This window comes from Adiantum capillus-veneris, chromosome 25 (genome assembly GCF_014529385.1).
Source record: "Adiantum capillus-veneris isolate H3 chromosome 25, ASM1452938v2, whole genome shotgun sequence".
Lineage (NCBI taxonomy): Eukaryota > Viridiplantae > Streptophyta > Polypodiopsida > Polypodiales > Pteridaceae > Adiantum > Adiantum capillus-veneris.
In genome coordinates this window covers 105,984,592-106,003,452 of record NC_140955.1, presented here as the reverse complement: position 1 = coordinate 106,003,452, position 18,861 = coordinate 105,984,592, and the positions used below count along the sequence as shown (strand labels likewise).

At 38.1% G+C, this 18,861-nt stretch overlaps 1 pseudogene; it reads left to right on the top strand.

Moving 5' to 3' along the window:
• The first annotated feature begins 470 nt into the window (after positions 1–470).
• Positions 471–1,064, top strand: LOC147425435 (uncharacterized; annotated as a pseudogene).
• Positions 1,065–18,861: the final 17,797 nt, after the last annotated feature.

Below are 18,861 nucleotides of genomic sequence, written 5' to 3'. Positions count from 1 at the left end.
TAAAAATTGTATAGATGGGTTATGCAACGCGTTGAGGCGCAGGAATTGAATGAAGCCCCATTATTCACTAGAGAGTGGATTGATGTACGTGATGAGAATACAAAGTTCTCTCCCACTTTGATTGAAAGGAATCTGACAACATGGGAAGCCAAGGTTTGTCCTTGGTGGTTGGATTATCCACTAGGAGTTATTCCAAAGCAAGAGTTTGAATTACGTAAGAGTAAGTATCTTAACACTAGTGACTCTTTTATTTTGAGAATGTATATTTCTTACTTTAGTACTAATTTATGTGATATTGTGCTATATGGTTGTTGAGTGAAGGGTTTCAAAATGAGAGTGATGAGTACTTACAGGAGACACAAGAAGAGTCTCTCCCTCCCGTTTCTCAAGGAGTTACTCAAAACACCATTGAGAGTGGCTCTCAAGGTACTCCACTAGCAAGCAATGTACTCAAGAAGGGTAAAGGGAAAATGGAGCCTCCAAGTACATCAAGGAAATACACTCCTTCTTCAATGCCTCCCATTGTGCCATCTACAGAGCCCGGCATGTCCTCTTTGGGAACCACTATACCCCATATGGAACCCTCTTCTAATGTGCCCACTACATCCTCATTGGTGCACACTCCTTCGTTTGTTGCAGAGCCCGGTTGTAGAGTCTTCACTTGGGTGAGAGGCTTGGGAGAGAAGGGTGATCACACGATCTGTTGGTAAGTTTAAGAAAATTGTTAGCATATCTGTCTTCCACGTTTCCTAATTCAAAGCTAATTTGGATAATGCTTGCAGGGTTCCATTACCAAACTATTGTAGATGTTTTGCTTGTGGATATATCACAAATTGATAAGTTTGCCCTTGATAGGTAGATTTTCATAGTGCTTACTTATTGCATTTTCTTCTTGCATTGTTCTATGATTTTGAACATAATTCATGTTTGGTTTTCTTATAGCATCAAATTTTTTTTTGTGACACAGAATACAAATCTATATAGCAAAGATGGTGTGCCATGTCGTGAGGTTGCTAGGATTATCTTTGCAGATTTTCCTACAAGTTTTCTTGTGGATGGTCTAGGACCAATCCCATTGGTCCTAGATTTTCCTACAAGTTTGCTTGTGGATGGTCTAGGACCAATCCCATTGGGTAAGTAACTTTTCTTTGGACTAGTACCTACAACTAAATATGGTTGTATGTTTACATGTCATCATTCACTTTTGTAGAGGGCATGAGTGTTCCCAAGTGGAACACATTTTCCAGGGGTCTAGTGACAGGGTGCATGGATGTTGCTCGTGAGTTTTTGGCCAATGAGGGGTTTTTAGTCACCATGTGCATGGCCGAGCATATTGGAGATTTTATTGCAGATGCAACTAGGGTAGGACTTGTGGTCTTACGTACATGGACTCTCATGTGTAATAAGAAGGCACATCGGCATCCACTCACTAGAGAGGCGGTGAGATAACAAACTTAGTTTCATAGTTTAATTTCCTAACTAAAAACATTGTAGCTATGCCATTCATTCTTTGAATTTTTTATTCATGCAGGTACTTGATCTTACCATGTGTCTTTGGTATCGTATTGGCCATCCTGTGCCACACTATGATAGAGAGGCAGGGGAGAAAATTATTGAGAGATTGTTTCCAGCAGATTGTAGCTACATGATAGATGATGTAGTCTTCCCCATTGAGATTGATGGTGTTATTCTTAGAGGCTGGACAAAGCGGTCTTCTTTGTTCTTTCGGTAAGACTAGTCCAAAGTATGATACTAGTGAATGTTATGGTATATATGTGTTTGCATTCGATTTCTTTTTTATATGGTCAGGTGGTTGCTAGCAACATTTACTGAGCCTCATGACTATGTTTTGGACTTGTTTGTGGGGTGTGGTGGTTTGGGCCGAGCTTCTGCGGAAGATATGAGGCATCGCATGTGTCTAGAGCTAGATCATGTGCTCTATGAAAGATGTTTGACCGATATTGCATGTGGACCTGTGAAATGTTGATTGCGGATGCACATTTGGTTGAGGAAACTCTATTATGACAGTACACATCTTCATGTTTTGATTTATGTTTTATGTACATGGCAGCCATATGACATTGACATGGCATTTTGGTATGCTCCATACATTTCATTTGGATATTTCATTTGTGTTTGTTTGGTACATGACGGCCACATGATGTGGAGATGACTTTGATTGGAGCTTTCTTTTTTAGTTAGATTATGTTGACACCATTGGCTTGTGTGTTGATTTTTGTGATATAACAAAATCATTAAAGTGATGGAAATAAGAGTTTATGTGAAAGAAATCCCATGTGGGAGCCCACGTTTTCAGTACAGCCTCAAAAATACATACAAATGGTGCTTTTTATAAAGTTTCATTTTGCATAAGCATAGACATGCTTCCATATTTCTTAAAAGTGTTTGGTAGTTGAAGGATTGTACTGTAAGGTTTTGACTTTTTCCACTATACAATGATATTTAAAGATATCATTGGTGTAAAATTGGAGTTTAAAAGCTCGAAAAAACAGTTCCAATTGTAAAATCTTGAAACTGAAACCTCGCAAAATAAAACCCCCACTAGATTGGATAGGTGCAACATGATGTTCAAAGCAAGTGTGAGATAATAAAGTTGAAGTATTAAATTTATGGAGCATGACGGTCTTTTTGGATCGGTAATCAGATCTCAAATGGCCAAGATATAAGCAATTGAAGTTTTATCGAGGGCTAGTTTTGTACCATTTTGATCACCTTGATAAACATGCCCTCATATGTTTTTTCAAGCTTTCAAGGTTTATAGAGGTAATATGAAGCATATGGATTGTTAAAGAAAGATGTAGCTATCAAGATATTAAAGTTTGAAGCTGGCCATTAGCAAAGGAGATGGGGTTACATATGATTTTTCCCAATTTTGGGGTTTGTCATTCATGGTGACGGGCTTACCAAAATGCAATAGGATTCTGGTGATGATTTGTTCTCAAAGGTTCTACAAGGCTTTTGTTCTAGGACACATTCCTCACTCAATCTATATAATTTGTTTTTCTCACAAATTATAAGTTCATTCAAGCTTCTTTGCATCTCATCAAGAGATGATATTCAAAAAAATCATACATTCAATTTTGAAGCTCCTCTACAACTAGAGCTAAATGTGGCTATGCCAAACATGCAAGCAACATACAGTAGTTATTTACCAATTGAGCATGGCTTAGTTGATCTACATGACTTTAATGTTATATCGCGACAAATTAACCTAAAAAATTGATATGAGTTTGACAACCATAAACTTGACCTTAAATACACTCACGGAGGTAATTAACCAATCTACGGTGCAAATGGACAAGGAGTGGCCATAGGTTCCAAGGTTGGTCACTCTGCAAGATGATGGAGAAACACTACCATTGTAATCAAGACCTTGACCTACGAAGGTAAGAAACACTACCATTGTAATTAAGGATTTGAAGCCCTTGACCTAGAAACGTGAAGATCAAGACCACAACAAAGACACAATAAATATATTCTTACATAAATGGATGTACATTCTTATATAAATGGATAAATGGATGACATTTATGTCACCTTTTGCTATCCAAACTAGAGGAAACGTGTAATAGTTTGATCACACTATGAGTGTGAAATATAACATTATCCTTGATCATATATGATATCATGTTTGGATACTCAAGGTAGAAGAAATATGAATCCGTAAGGGCACATAATTTTAAGGAGAGGGATGTAGGTAGTTTTGATGTAGCTATGATTGGGCACACTACCTCACCCATTAGATTGTGAGGTTCAAAATTGTTTGGGATCTCGCTATGTCAAGCACACATACTGCACGAAAGGCTCTTCTTTTTTCACAAAGAATAGGACCAATTTGGGATTTACTCTGCATGTGGAGGGTAAATGTACCCATGGACTTAGACACAAGGTGTCAACCATTTGTTATGTGTTGTAGGCAAGTCCCAACACTCATCGCTTGATTAATTTGTATTCGACAAAAGAATTCCAATTTTTGAAAGGAATTGCTTGAGGCGAGTCAGCTAGTTTTCTTATTTAGAATGTCTCCCTTGAGATAGGCTGTATTTTAATAGCATACTGAGAGCACAAAATTAGAGTGTCTCACTTGAGATAGGCTCTAACCTTGTAGAGAAATATGAGTCATAAGTTTTCTCAATTTGAGTGTCTTGCTTGAGATAGGCTCTAAACATTTGTTACTCATCAATACAAGAAATAAGTTTGATCAGTATGAGCATCTTACATGAGGTAGGATCCACTATTTATATGATAAAAAGTTAGAGGTTCCTTTTGGCCCAAGGAACAACCTCTTGTGGCTTGTGAGATAGGGCGTGACATGCCAGGTGAGATGATGGAAGTAATCTTCTTGGTGGATTTTTCTCACATGGTTAGGTGTCCCACAAAATTGAGGACCCTATACCTCCGACTAGGAAATTGCTCGTAATACCCAAGTCCTCCCTCTTGTTTTTAGACGTGGTGGAGGTTGCCCCTCCAAGACTAGAGTTTGTCAAAAAACTACTACAATCATTTTTTGCGTTCGATGTTGTTGAGGTGTCGCCACCAAAGGAAGGGTTGGTTGATTGTGGCAATAGCTCTTCACATTGTGGCATCCTTGGCTAGCACCAATTCTTCATTTGGAGGGTGCTTGGGTATCCCCAAAAAGCCTAAGCATTCTGTGGAAGGTTACTGTTCTTGATGCCTTACCAGATTCTTACCAGACTTTTGCTAGTACTTGGAGACTTATGACCCAAGGAAATCCTGAAGTTGTCAAGTTTGATGCATTATGCACATTGCTGTTGCAAAAGTCACTTTCTAGAAAAAATAGGACTAGGCAGCGTGTAGTTGAACAGGATTTTATTGATTTTCAAAGAAAGGGTGGTAGCAGCAATGCAGCCACTTCTTATGGTTCTATTGCGAGTGGAATTTTTTTTGTTCCTAATGCTTTCGCTGGCAGCAATTCCTCCAGAAATTTTGGTGATAAGGGAAAAAAGAAGATGCGTTGCCATTATTGTAAAGCTAATGATCACTTGATCAAGCAATGTCCTAAGTTGAAGGCCAAAGAGGCTAAAAAGAAAGAGGGTGGTTCCACTGCAAATGCTGGTTCCACTACAAATGTATCCATTGTTGAGTCTTCTGTGAAAAGAGACTGTGATGCTGATGTTGATGCAGAATGGGCTTTTAGCGCAGAGTGCACTTACAATCCTACTCTCCATGATGCATGCTTGTTAGTTGCTGCAGATTCACATGTGTGGTATTTCAACAGTGGTGCTACAAAGCACATTACCTCACATCGTGAATTGTTCACCTCTCTCGAGTCTGTTCCTCATGGGAATTCAGTCACTTGTGCCAACAATGCCTCTTATGCAGTTCAAGGGGTTGGAAAGATTGTGCTTAATACTGCAAATGAAAGTTCTTTGACACTTGTTGATGCAAGTTGTGAGGCTGAGTACAGGGTAGTCTTCATAGCTATGGTTGAGTGTGTATGGCTCATACGCCTTATGGTTGATTTGGGTTTTGGACAGGACACTGCCAACACTATTACACTGACAGTCAGATCCCATTGGCAGTTGCACGGAACCCAATTTTCCATGCTCTCACTAAGGACATTGAGGTGCATTACCACTATGTTAGGGAGAGGCTCTCAACAAGAGAGATCATCTTGGCTTATGTGCCAACACAGGACAACCTTGCAGATCTTTTCACAAAGGCATTGTCTCGTGAGAAGCTTGAAGCTTTCGGCAAGCTTTGGGCTTACTCCCCTTTGTGGAATGATCATGTCCTCAGGGCATGGCACTTCCCTTTACTCATGTGCCGGCTCTCGTTCACCGCATCCCTCTAGGGGGGATTTGTTGCCATATACATGTGGTAGTGATGTGTGTGAACACACTAGGACTGCCGGCGTATTTTTTTCCTCTTTAGGAGGTTTTTTCCCCCGAGCATTATATATACACCCATCACTCTTTCACACTAAGTAACACTTTCTCTATTGTGTGCCTTGAGCTTCCTTTGTCTTCTCCAAGCTGTGTGCGTTTCTCTGCAACCCTAATTCCAACAACACACACACACACACACACACATCTCTCGAAGAGAAGCCATGGCCACAAACCCTAATCAAGTTTGTCAAAAACTTGATTTTCTTCTTCACACTACCCTCTCCCTTTCCTCTCTCCTAATTCTCAAGATTTCATAGCTTGAATCCCCTTTGCCTCTTACAATTCTCTAAATTAAAGTAGCCAAATTGGGGGTCTTCAAGCAAAGTGAAGAGCTATCTATATCCAAAGCAAGGAGAAGACTAGACCATATAGACACTAAGGTAATTATGTCTTGTTCTTTTAATGCTCTTGCACTTGCTTGAAAGTGATTTACTTTCATGCTTACATAAATTTATGCTTAAACTCTTAGTTTTCCATAAGCAAGCCTTTTGCTTGGGGAGAAGAAATAACTACTTAATTTTGTTGTTTCCCTCTAATTATGGTTCATTATTAATCATAACTAACCATGTTGCAAACAACTAACACCGATGTTATTTCAAGTTTTGTTGTTTCATGTTCTCTAGATTACTAGACGAATATAGCATAGAGAGAGTAGAAAGCACTCTCTTTAACCATAGGTGACTGTAGATCATACTTATCCTTCAAGTTCTCTAGATCATTAGACTAATATGTCATTGAGAGAGTAGAAAGAACTCTCCTTAACCATAGGTAAGTGGAGAACATAGTTATATTTCAAGTTTCGTTCTCTAGATTACAAGACTAATATGACATAGATAGGGTAGAAAGCACTCTCTTTAACCATAGGTGATTGGAGATCATACTAAAATAGCATGCATATTGGATGATGATTGTTATTTATGTGTACCCTTAAACCCCGCCAAAAAAGTCTTTTTCTAATTTTTAAGATGCACGAAATAATTATCACATAATCACGACAATCAAGTATTGATTTTTTTTGGAATTATCCATTCTCTGCAAAGTGGCATTATAACTTACTCTAAAAAGAATGCTCTTATGAAAGGTTCACAAGTTTTTCTTTAAATTTAAGAAATATGATTTTTTTTTCTTTCAAAGAGAAAAAGAGATTGTGCGTGGGATTTGTTTAGTGATACCAACAAAGTTAATACTAATTCTCTCAAGGAGAGTTAAGTTTTGAAGGGTAGCCCTATCTTAACCAAAGGAGTTTTTCCTTGGACGTGGGAATTTCCTTCCAATCAAGATATCCCCCCCTCTTATCAATTGGAAAGTCCCAAAACCATAAGCCTCTAGCTACATAATTAATCCTCTGCACTGTCGCAAAGGTATGCCTAAATCCCTTCTTAAAGAAGAATTTATTATTCATTCACACACTATTGCATGAACCATTTTTCACCACACTAGCATGTCCACGCTTAGGAACTTTGTATTTTTTACGCTTACACTACCATGCATGGAAGGATTTCACTCTTGCATAAACACTCAAAGGAAGTTCCATGATTATTTATCTCAAGATTGCAAGTCGGTGCATTCCAAAGTTTTGTGTTTACCATGCATAGATCACATCAAAGCAAAAATTCATTGTAGAAAGCATATGCATTGTTCAATTCAAGTTTTTCTACTTTCAAGTTTTTTTTTGCAAATTTGAAGGGGGGAGTAAGGGGATAGCTTCATGAATGTCGTGACCGTGTTGCTTGAACATAAAACTCCCATCGCTTCCATGTAGTTGTCCCATGGATGGAAAATGATGCAAAGGGACCAAAATGGGATTTGTCAAAGTCGGAGTTAACTTGAAACTTACGTCAAGACAAAACCTTTAACTCCAAAGAGATGCGTTGTATTTCTTAAGGTCTTGTTTGAATAAAGAGTTAAATGAAGTAGGAAGTAAGAGATTATAATTCAAAGAACTTAATTTAAATTTAAACTAGGATTAAAAATTTCTTGAGAAGATTTGCATGGATAGCCTTGGTATAATATATAAGATTTACGTGTGAACTTTATCTTACATGCTTGGAAAAGGCTGACGTAGGTGTTTACCTGTGGGATACAACGAGAGATGGTCCTTTTCGGCTAGGACTGAGAATCGTTGGTCTATGTTTTGAGATCGGGTTCATTCACCATCATAGAAATGGGATTGAACGGGAGTGTATCCTGGCCCGGGTGATAGGGACCCACGGAGGCATCTGAAAATCGGCCTAGTCCGGGTAGGCATGATGCTGACATGAAACAGAGGAAGAAAAAATGGATCCATGAAGGGATCGGGATAAGGGAGGAGGATGTGATTTAATTAAGGATCTCTTCTAGTTGTTTAGTAAAAAGGAACCTCGGAAAGGCTAGGAACCTAAGTGGGCTATTCCACAATTGTCCTCATCAGCCGAACCTTTGCTCTGCTTCTTGGATTATTGATTCAAAAGGAATCTAGAGTAGATTATTTTTGTAAGCCTTTCCCACACAAGATAAAGAAAAATAAAAATTGAAAAATTGTGTCATGGCGCCACCTCCACTGTGGCAGAGGAGACAAGATACCCAAGTCCTGGGACAAGGATAGGGATATGCATGAAGGAGTATATGTGATTGCTTGAAAGATACTAGATAATTTTACTAATACTAAAGAAAAAAGGAAGTAAAATATTCTAAAAAGGAAAAAGGTGGGAATGACCTGATAAATGCACACTTACAAGGGTATACAACAATTTGCATGCTGCTTTCAAATGTTTGAAATGTATTCTTGGTTCGGCATGTTTTGGAATACTTTTTCCTAGTATCATAGTACTACCTTGGGAAGGTGCATTTTATCAAACGGTTCGGTGGGTGTGTGGAGTCTAAAGGGTTAATTTGTTGGCCGAAAAGTTAAACCCAATTTTATGTTGTCCATTAAGTTAAGATCTAAGGAAAAGGATCCCCATCTACGAAGTGGGGATCAAACTTGGGAATAAGGGATTCATGTACTTAGTAAATACACTCATCTTACGAGAATGTATTGATGATTGTGCTCAATCGTAGCCAAGAAAAAAGCGTCACTGACCTTGAATCAAGGATGAATTAGAGGACTCCCACCACTTGACCTTGGAAGATTGAGTTCACATTTAGTATGACGACTTCAACTAGAAATCTCAAAGTAATAAGGAATGACATTTTGAGGTTAAGGTTTTGTAAGAGAAAAGTGAATGTTATTACCCCCTTGAGTTGGCATCAAAGAGAGGGAGGAGTCCTATTTTGGTGTCAATCTCAAGCGGAAGAGATGTCAAGAATCATGGTGTATCCATTTGAAGATGGTGCAGCCGACGATCCTTGGCATGACCATCATAGATAAAGCTTACAGATTAATGACACATAGCAAGCTAATGATAATAAACTTTTTTTTAAAATTATTTGTTTTAGGCTCTTGTGAGAGATTGTTGACATTTTTGTACCTCTCTCTTTAAATAGGGGCATTGAGTATCGTGTCAAACATTAGTTTTTATGCCTTTGAGATATATTGTAATCTAAATAGTTCATTGTTACGTTTTTTTAGAAAACATAATATTTTATTGTGATATCTCATGTTTCAAAATACCAGTGTCACTTTCTATTTTTCTCTCTCACAAAGAAATCTCTTATTATGAAATTCTTAAATAGCTTTATGTACATCAGAGTGCATTTTCACCTAAAAGGCCTTAGTATCTATATGGGTGAAGGTCGTTCAATTTTAGTTGTGAGATATGTGTCTCTTATAAGAACCTTAAAAATCTTGAAAAGAAATGATTCATGTCCTTTCAAATGCAATTTCCAATGCTAGAAGCCTTAGGGGAGAGTTGAGTTGGACATACTTTCAAGTTTTTTAGTGATGATGGAGACTTACCTTAATTGTTCTTTTGATTTGAATATACTATAAGGGTATTTTTATTTCACCTTTGATTTCACACGATTTGATCTTTTTTGCATTCTTTCCTTTTAGAATACAAAAGGGAAGCTTCATCTTGCATAATTTAGTTCAACTCTCTCTCTCTCTCTCTCTCTCTCTCTCTCTCTCTCTCTCTCTCTCTATATATATATATATATATATATATATATATATATATATATATATAGATAAACACGTGTACACACACACACATATATCTTTTTATTTCAGCTTTTATTTCACAGCCTCACATGGCGTAACATTTTGTGCATTCTATTCTTTTATAATGTCAAAATGAAGCTTCACCTTATATAATTCCAGTTAGATTCAACCACTTTCTTTTAATACCAATGAGGAGAAGAGATTTTAGGCATATATTTGAAAATTTATTATTTCCTATACTAATTAGGCCTATCTTTTCATGAAAATATTTACTTTTTTTTTCAAAACTCACAATTGTGAGTGATTGTATTAAGTATAGTCACCAACAGATAGAGAAATCAGCCTCAAGCTTAGGACGAGCTTTGAGGGACACAATTACAAGTACCTAGAAGTTTACTATTGCAAAGGGCTCGATCGAATGTTGAGGGTTTCTCTAATTCAATCATCCGAGCTATGCCTTGTACTTACCACATATATTATTTTCTTGCTTTCTTGGACAATCTCTAAGAAGTCAGTCCTAGAGAGGTTGCAATCAAAGATATGACGGTTAATGGCCTTCCAAATGTTACTTAAGAAACATTACTTGACAATTTGGGTACAAACTAACAGTGCAAGACTTTGAAAATTTCACAAATCTCTCTTGAAAAACCCTATCTTCCATGTCCTTTGTACCCATTTTCATATCTTTCGTGCAAGGCCTCTAATACTCGGGCATTCCATGAAGAGGTGGACAAGGTCTTTGCTAGCCAATCCGTACCCTGAACATTTGCTTGAATTTTGAAGCTTGTTAGCAAGGGCCCCCAAAGCACCTTCCAAAAAAAATATCTTCATAAATTGAGGCCACTGTGGATTCTAGATGTTCATTGTGGCCTCTATCGCCCATTGATTCTCCCATTGCTTGTTTAAAGGGGTGAACAAATCAGCCTCATGAATTAACATTTGGTAAATGCCCTTGGTATGGGTATATAGAATCTGCTACTCATGGACCATTTCCAAGCTTTCCACTCAAAATTAGATTCATAGATCAACACCAAACATGGTCCAGGCCTTCTACATCCTTGTTGGCAAGTAGCTTCTCAATGCCACTTAGTTGAAACTGGTCAACCACCTAGTCAGAGAACTTCCAACACTTGCTATTTATATCCCAAAAGTGGCACAGCCGTTAAAGTCCTTTATTGTTCATCTTTCTTGCAATTTCTCTTCAATAAGGATTCAAGGTAACCCCAATAGCTTTAGACGGCTAGGGGGACCAGTGCAAGATGGAGTTCTAGAAGTACCTAGTTACTTCACCCCATTTCCAGTGCTCAGTAGCTCCACATCATTTTTGCAACAGCTCTCCTGTGATGCCACTCAGTCTTATAGACCCTTCTGAGAGGGTGTTGACATTTGTGTACCTCTCTCTTTAAAGAGGGACATTCAATATTTATTGTCTATCACACAAATACTCTTTCACCTTTTTTCCTCAATTTGTTACCATGCTTCCAAGTATTTATTTAGTAATTATTTTTTATGCTTTTGAAATATATTGTAAACTAAATAGTTCACTGTATACTTGATTTCAAAAAATATAATATAACAACAAATGTTTTGAAATATTAATGTCACTTTGTTGTTTTCTCTCTTGAAGAAGATTCTTATTATAAAATTCCTCTCAATACCTTTATGCATATGCAGGCCATAGTGAACTTTCACCTTGTTTTTTATGATTTTGATATATATTGTTATCTAGATAGTCCATTGTTACACATTTTCCAAATAAACATAATATATTATTGTGATACCACATGTTTTGAAATACTAGTGTCACTTTTTATTTTTCTCTCTCACAAAGAAGCCTATTATTACGAAGTTGTTTTCAATAGCCTTATGTAGGCCATAGTGAATTTTCACCTTGTTCTAATATAGTGCTCCCCAAATAACGTGAGATGGTAGTCAAATTAAAATAAGGTAGTCAATTAAGTCCCAATTTTGTATGAAAAAGTAATAAACTATCACTGGTACTAGGACACCTGTATTGCAAGGATATAGATTTTGTGCTCAAGGGGGTAAGATGCCATAATGACAATAAGTTAATTTTGAGAGATATCCATGGGCTCCACAATGGCATTATGAGGGATCTCAATTACTAAGCAAGGTTTTCTAACCTATCTCTAGATCAAAAGTAAGAAAAAAATGGATGTTTGAATGCTACCATGGCTTGTTGTGAGCAACTCTCTCTCTCTCTCTCTCTCTCTCTCACACACACACACACACACACACACACACACACACACACACACACACACACACACACACACACACACACACACACACACACACACACACACGCGCGCGCGCGCGCACACACACACACACAGATGATTTTCATGGCAGACAACTGCATTGTTAAAAATGCTACCACATGGCTTGTTGTGAGAAACTCTCTCTCTCTCTCTCTCTCTCTCTCACACACACACACACACACACACACACACACGCACACACGCACACACGCACACACACACACACACACACACACACACACACACACACACACACATTGTATTACTTAAGAACCCATAGAATATTGGACACATAAACTTCACTTTATTAGGTCTTCGCCATGGGATTTGGCCCTTCTGAGATACAAGTAGGTTTTGACTAAAAAAAGGGGGGGAAGTTACTGCCTTGTGTAATACTGGCCGTGAAGGCGCTAGTGTAGTACTCTCATACTGCTTTGTAGGCCACCTCGCTGTCACAGGAGGGGATATGTCCACTCATGGCACTCAGCTCATCACACAGGACTGGCGGCCTTCCTCCTTCTTCTATTTAAAGAGTTGAGAGCGTAACTTTGCCCCTCACTTAGCTTTGGTTGTTATTCTGCTTGCATTAAGTAGAATTGTGGGTCTTTTTTACACTAAAGTCTGGAGCTCGCAACACAAGTAACTCAGGTTCTCCACTCTGCCCATGCATATTTCTTTGTAGACCTACTTTTTCAAGGCGCAATTTCACTATGATAATGATGCTGTAGCTAGTTTTGATGATGTGCTTCTTTATGAGGTTTTCACTCTGTATAAATGGAACCTTGTTAAGGTCCTTGTTGGTCGGTAAGTATATATGGTAATGGTATTTTGGCATGGCTTTTTACCCTTCCACTGGGTTTTTGGGTTGCTGTTAAACTTCATAATTATTGCTCGAGGAGGTTTCGAGCTATTGCCATTTAAAATCTCTGTAAAAACTGGTTTTTTCGGGGGGGGGGGGGGTTTCTCTACATCAACATTGGCTTTTTTAGGGGATTGTGCTGCCACTTTACATAGCATGGCAAGTACTCTTTTGGCAGTAATCGGACATACTTTGGGGGCTTACTGAGCATCAAAATGCCTTGTGATTTACTTGATATTGTCGCTTTTTTATAGGTTTTTTAGCACTATCATAAGAAGCCTTGATAGGCCTTGTATATTGGTTGGCTATGGGTACATACATGGGTGATGGTGTTTTTCTGTCCTACTGTGCACTGATATTGGTTGGCTATGGGTACATACATAGGTGGTATTGTTTTTCTATCCTACTGTGCATTGTTATTTAAGAAAACAAACGTGTTCTTAGGGGTTTTGGGCCCGGTTGTATAGTGTTGCAGTACTTGGTCTTTACTTTATTAATTAGGTTAGGATATGCATTATAGTTTCTGCATTCTTTTGGGCAGATGTTGCCCTTTTGTAGCTTTGGGTATTGATGTGGTACTAGCACTTTAAGCATGCTATATTTTTCCCTTAAACTTCATGGATTCGGCTCAAGGACTGGCTTGTATCAGGGCTCCTTGCTACTTGGATTGCTTAAGAGAAGTATATGGTAAGTGATTTAAAAATTGTGGGATGATTTGGAGTCCATTTACCATGATGGGTATCTAACCTAAAAACAAACGTAAACGAGCTTGATACTTTATAAGAACTGAATGGAACTTTTCAAACTTCATTTGGTGGAGCTGTTATAACTGATGAAACTGATAAAGATAAATGAAAGGTGGGATTCAAACACTTGGATTAGAAGGGGTGATGGCCTTCTAATCAAAATAATACTCTTTTACTAGAAACTTTGGGATTTTTGTAACAAAGAGAAAATATTTTTACATAAATACTATGGACTTAGTTTGTAAGTTAAATTTTTTTTGCAAGATGGACATGGATACTGGTGTAGTCCATTGATACCTGTAAAACACATCCAAGGCTAACATATCTGTTGTCTTGTTTGGATGGATGCAGGTAAGGACTCTATCTTGTCTTGAAAAGTTTTTTTGGCTGTAGCGAGCTATCCAACACTAGATTACACATTCACCTACTGCTTGGGAAGTTCTTTTGTTATTTCTATACTGGAAAGCGGCTTCATTCTTATAATCATTGTACAAAAATAATTCTAATATTGAATTGTTTTGTTGTTATCATTTCCTTTTTTTAAAGACAGCTGGCTTTTGAATGTAAAAGAGTTCAATTATGCTTATTATCTATGATAAAACACCTACACACACATCCTAAACCTAAGGTTTTTTCTTTTATGGAAGAACCGGGATGCTGGCTTTGGAAACTAATTCTGAAACTTAGCTCTAAGATGGACCCACAGTCTATAATCCCTTAATTGGTTGACTGGTGGTAGGTGGTCCTTCATAGACTATTATTTTGGTCTCTTGCTCATGGCTATTATAGTCTTTGACTTTGTCGGTTTAAGGTTTGCAGGCCCAATCTACAGTAATTGATCTTATGTATTTCCTTTCAGGACCACAAAACTTTTAGAATGACAACCCACATGAGTGTAAAACACAGCCTTGAGAATCATACAAATATTCTTGAGCATATTAAGTTGTACCTTAAAGACCATAAACCAAAAAATGCTTTGGCAGTTAGAACCAGACTCTTCCTTGCTAGAAAGGCCAAAGATTGTATTACTTATTATAGTAAGTAATCGTAACCTCACTAAACGTTTTTGATATATTGCAGACCCTTGCTCTCTCACAAGGTTTGAAGTTGACCTCTGAGACCCTCTATGTGGCCATGTATCTTGTTCTTAGATGTATTAATAGCTTGGATGCATGTCAACCAATTTATGACTCGGCTCTTACCTCAGACAAGAAAATGTTTATCTTGCACATGTCATCTTTTAATAATTGGGTTAAAGTTTTGGCTACCTTAGACAAGGACTTCAAGGAAGGGGTAAATTTGATTTCCCAGTACATAGCCCAACTTCCCATACTCTCTTTACAATATCAACAAGAGCTTGCCCTATTCTCTTCTTCTGGGGCTGCTTTGTCTAGTTTTTTGAGGAAGCTGTGCAGCCTCAATCCATTTTTTGTTAGTACCCCGACTACCCCTAGTATCCCTCAAACTGGAGATATCTTTTGTAGGGATAGTGCAACTCTTGAAGCTGTCAAAGAGTTTCAGAGTAATCTTTGTTCCCTCAATGACTCTAACCTCTTGGAAATGGTGTCAAAAATCTCTAAAGTTTTTCATTTCTTACCTGTTAAAACAGATTGAAATCGAGTCTTTTGGGGTGGACCATCAGCTTTGGGTCCTGCCCAGCAAGGCTTTCTTAGTACCTATTTTAAGTGAAGCTTGGGTTTACCTGGCCAACCTCCCTGCCTCTATTGTCAAAGACTGCAGACTCAAGATCTTAAAAGGTGGACAATTTCTTGACAAAGGAGAGTTCATCAAAGCACCCTTCAACCTCACTCTCATTGACCATTCTAAATGCCCTTCCAATACTAGCCTCTCCATCCGTACAAAAGGGAACATGGAGTTTGCTAAAATCAACCCGGACTTCTACACATAATTCATTTGTAATGTTTTTTAGCCCTATGTTAAATGTACCTGTAGATTTCTTGACCCTAAAGCCTCTTACGAATTCAACATCATGTGGTTTGATCATGCCATTTGGTTTATACTCAACCATCTTGAGCAGCTTCCCAGAAAAACTAGTAGATTTTCAACTCTTCCTTATTTGCTCCTGGTTGGGCGGCCAAGCTAAACAAATAGTAATTGCTCAGATTGCCTTTAACATCTTTTGTGGATTAATGATGGAGATCTTGAAGGAACTGAAATGTGATGAACCTGGAATCTACCTAACCACTTATGCTAACTACAAAGGTCTAAAGATCATCACTAGCTTACTTAAACTATGTATTCGTGAGGATGATTCCCCTGCTCTAAAAAGACCCAATTCTCTTACTACCCCCAACTTTTTCACTTCTTTTTTAACACATAGCTCTTCCTCTAACTGGGGGAAGTCTTGTAGCTACACTAGGGGAAGAGGCAAAAACTTCCCCATTAGGAATTTTCTTGAAATGTAATCCTTGGTGGAATTGCAGGTTATTGCGAGCCGTTGCAGTCGAACGTTTCTCAACAAAGTAGCTCCAAACCAAGGCTATTTCTACGTACATTGCCTCTTACATAATGTACTTCTTGATTGGATGCAACTCTCTCTCTCTCTCTCTCTCTCTCTCTCTCTCACACACACACACACACACACACACACACACACACACACACACACACACATGCACACACAAAATTTCATGAGTCCTTACTCTCTCTCTCTCTCTCTCTCTCACACACACACACACACACACACACACACACACACACACACACACACACACACACACACACACACACACACACACACACACACACACACACACACACACACACACATGCACACACAAAATTGCATGAGTCCTTACTCATGCTCTACTACATGAATTAGACAGAAAGAGCAACTTAGATTCAATAAAACCCCTCTTTTTTTCACCTTTACATCTCAATTAACCCATCCATTACATGATCACACAGGCAGATGCCACAATAATAACACATGTTTGGATGCTCAACCAAAGGTAAGATACGGTTGGCTAAAATTACACTAAACTCCCTGGTGTGGGGTGTATGGTTAAAATATCCTCTTAAGGGTAGGCCAGAATGGGGATACAAATATATCTTGCGATGTGGTAGAAACTATGCTAACAAATATGGCCGCTCAAGAAATCCACGCTTTATTAAATGTTCCATATAATAATACTGTGGCCCTAAGCCCAGAGCTTCCTTTACCATCGCCATACGGATATTGTTCCTAAGTGTTCTCGACCCCAAAGGGTCACCCATGTCTCTCTATCTTGATATGTCCACCATTTTGTCTGCGCAACTGATGTTCCTAATAGAGGGAATAGAAGACACTCATAACGGAGTATGGTGTTTCTCCTGATGGACTCTCTTGACTGTTGCAGATGAGGAAGGGATATTATTAATACCTGATCTTGACTATAAGTCATAGCTGATGAAGTATAAGACACAGCTTAAGACAAGTTATTGAAGAAACTTGTAAACTGTTGGTGTTAAAATCTTAATAATTGCCCAAGTCTATTACAATGCACTCTGAAATATAAAGCTTGTCTTATATAGACCCACATAGCAACCTCTACCCAGTGATTATCCGTACAAAATGCCCCCTTTACTTGCCCACTTTAACTCACCTTAACTCTTTACCTCACCTTTTGTTTTCTTGACATATGTTTCTCCTAGAAACTTACTCAACTAGCCATCCTACTTATAATAGTCTCTTTTGAAATGTCGGTACTATCAGTATTTGTTTGTCTGTGACCATTCAGAGTCGGAGACTATACCTCATAAGAATTTTTTTGAGCCTTGCATCGACTTAGAAAAAATAATATGATATATTCAAAATGGATACTGCTACAAAATTACTATTTCTCTTATTTTCACTACTGGCAGTAAAATAAGGGGGATTCATTGTAGCCTCTTTTTTGAAATTATTCAAGCTGGTTCTTACTTGCTGCCTATAAACCCTAACTTTTAAAATTGCCTTACTTTATGAACACCCGTATAGTGTTTCTACATACTGTAAAACCGTTTGCAAACATTAAACCTGCTCGTACTTCTACTCTATTGCATGCTACCCTCTGCATGTGAATGGAGTGTTTACAGACACGTAGCTACAACGCTCATGATTCGACACATGGATTTTGTGCTAATAAAATCCTTGGAGATGTGGGCTGTAAGAGCTACCTCAGTTGCGGGGAAGGATGAAAATTTTTGGGTCCCTTCATCTATGGTTGGACATCGTCCTCTATAAAACCATCACTGATGTGGAACAGGTGAGTACTACACTCACTTAGCATCTTTGTTCTGTGCCTGTGCGTTCTAAATTGTAAGTTGTGGTGACTGCAACATGCGTAAAAGTAGGGAGAAAGCTGTTGTGGAGTTGTCATCTTCTCCAAGTTTACATGTGTTTTATTTTTGATGCTGTTCGTCACTCATCTAGCTTTTAAGATGGGTTTGGGCTGATTTGGTTAAGATAATTAAGTTAACTGTGATAAACTTAAGTAGATAGTAAGCTTCGTAGTTTTAACTCCTGCTTATTGGACAATTTTGTGATCGATTGGGATGCTTCGATTTGGGTTGTTTCTTTTGATAAAATCCTTAAAAAATAGGAGCTCATTGTTGTATGTTTACAATGTACTGAGGTACTGCCAGATTTTGAAAAGTTTCGTAGAGGATAAAAAACATCACTTACCTTGAAGATGTCTTGTTTTTGTGTTGAGCTTGAATATGGTTATCGACATCCATCACTTACCCTAAAGATATCTAATCTTTTTACTACACTAGTCAGATCGGTTTCTCACCATTTGCATCTTGAAAGTATTGCTGACATGTGGTAGCTGGATATTTTTTGCCTGGTCATGGTTTGGTTCCCCGGCTTTATAATAATCTAGGCTTTGCTCTATTAAACTTGCCCTTATTTTCTCTCATTTCATTTTATATCAGTTAGTAGGATGATGATTGCATTATAAATATACCCACATGATGCTGT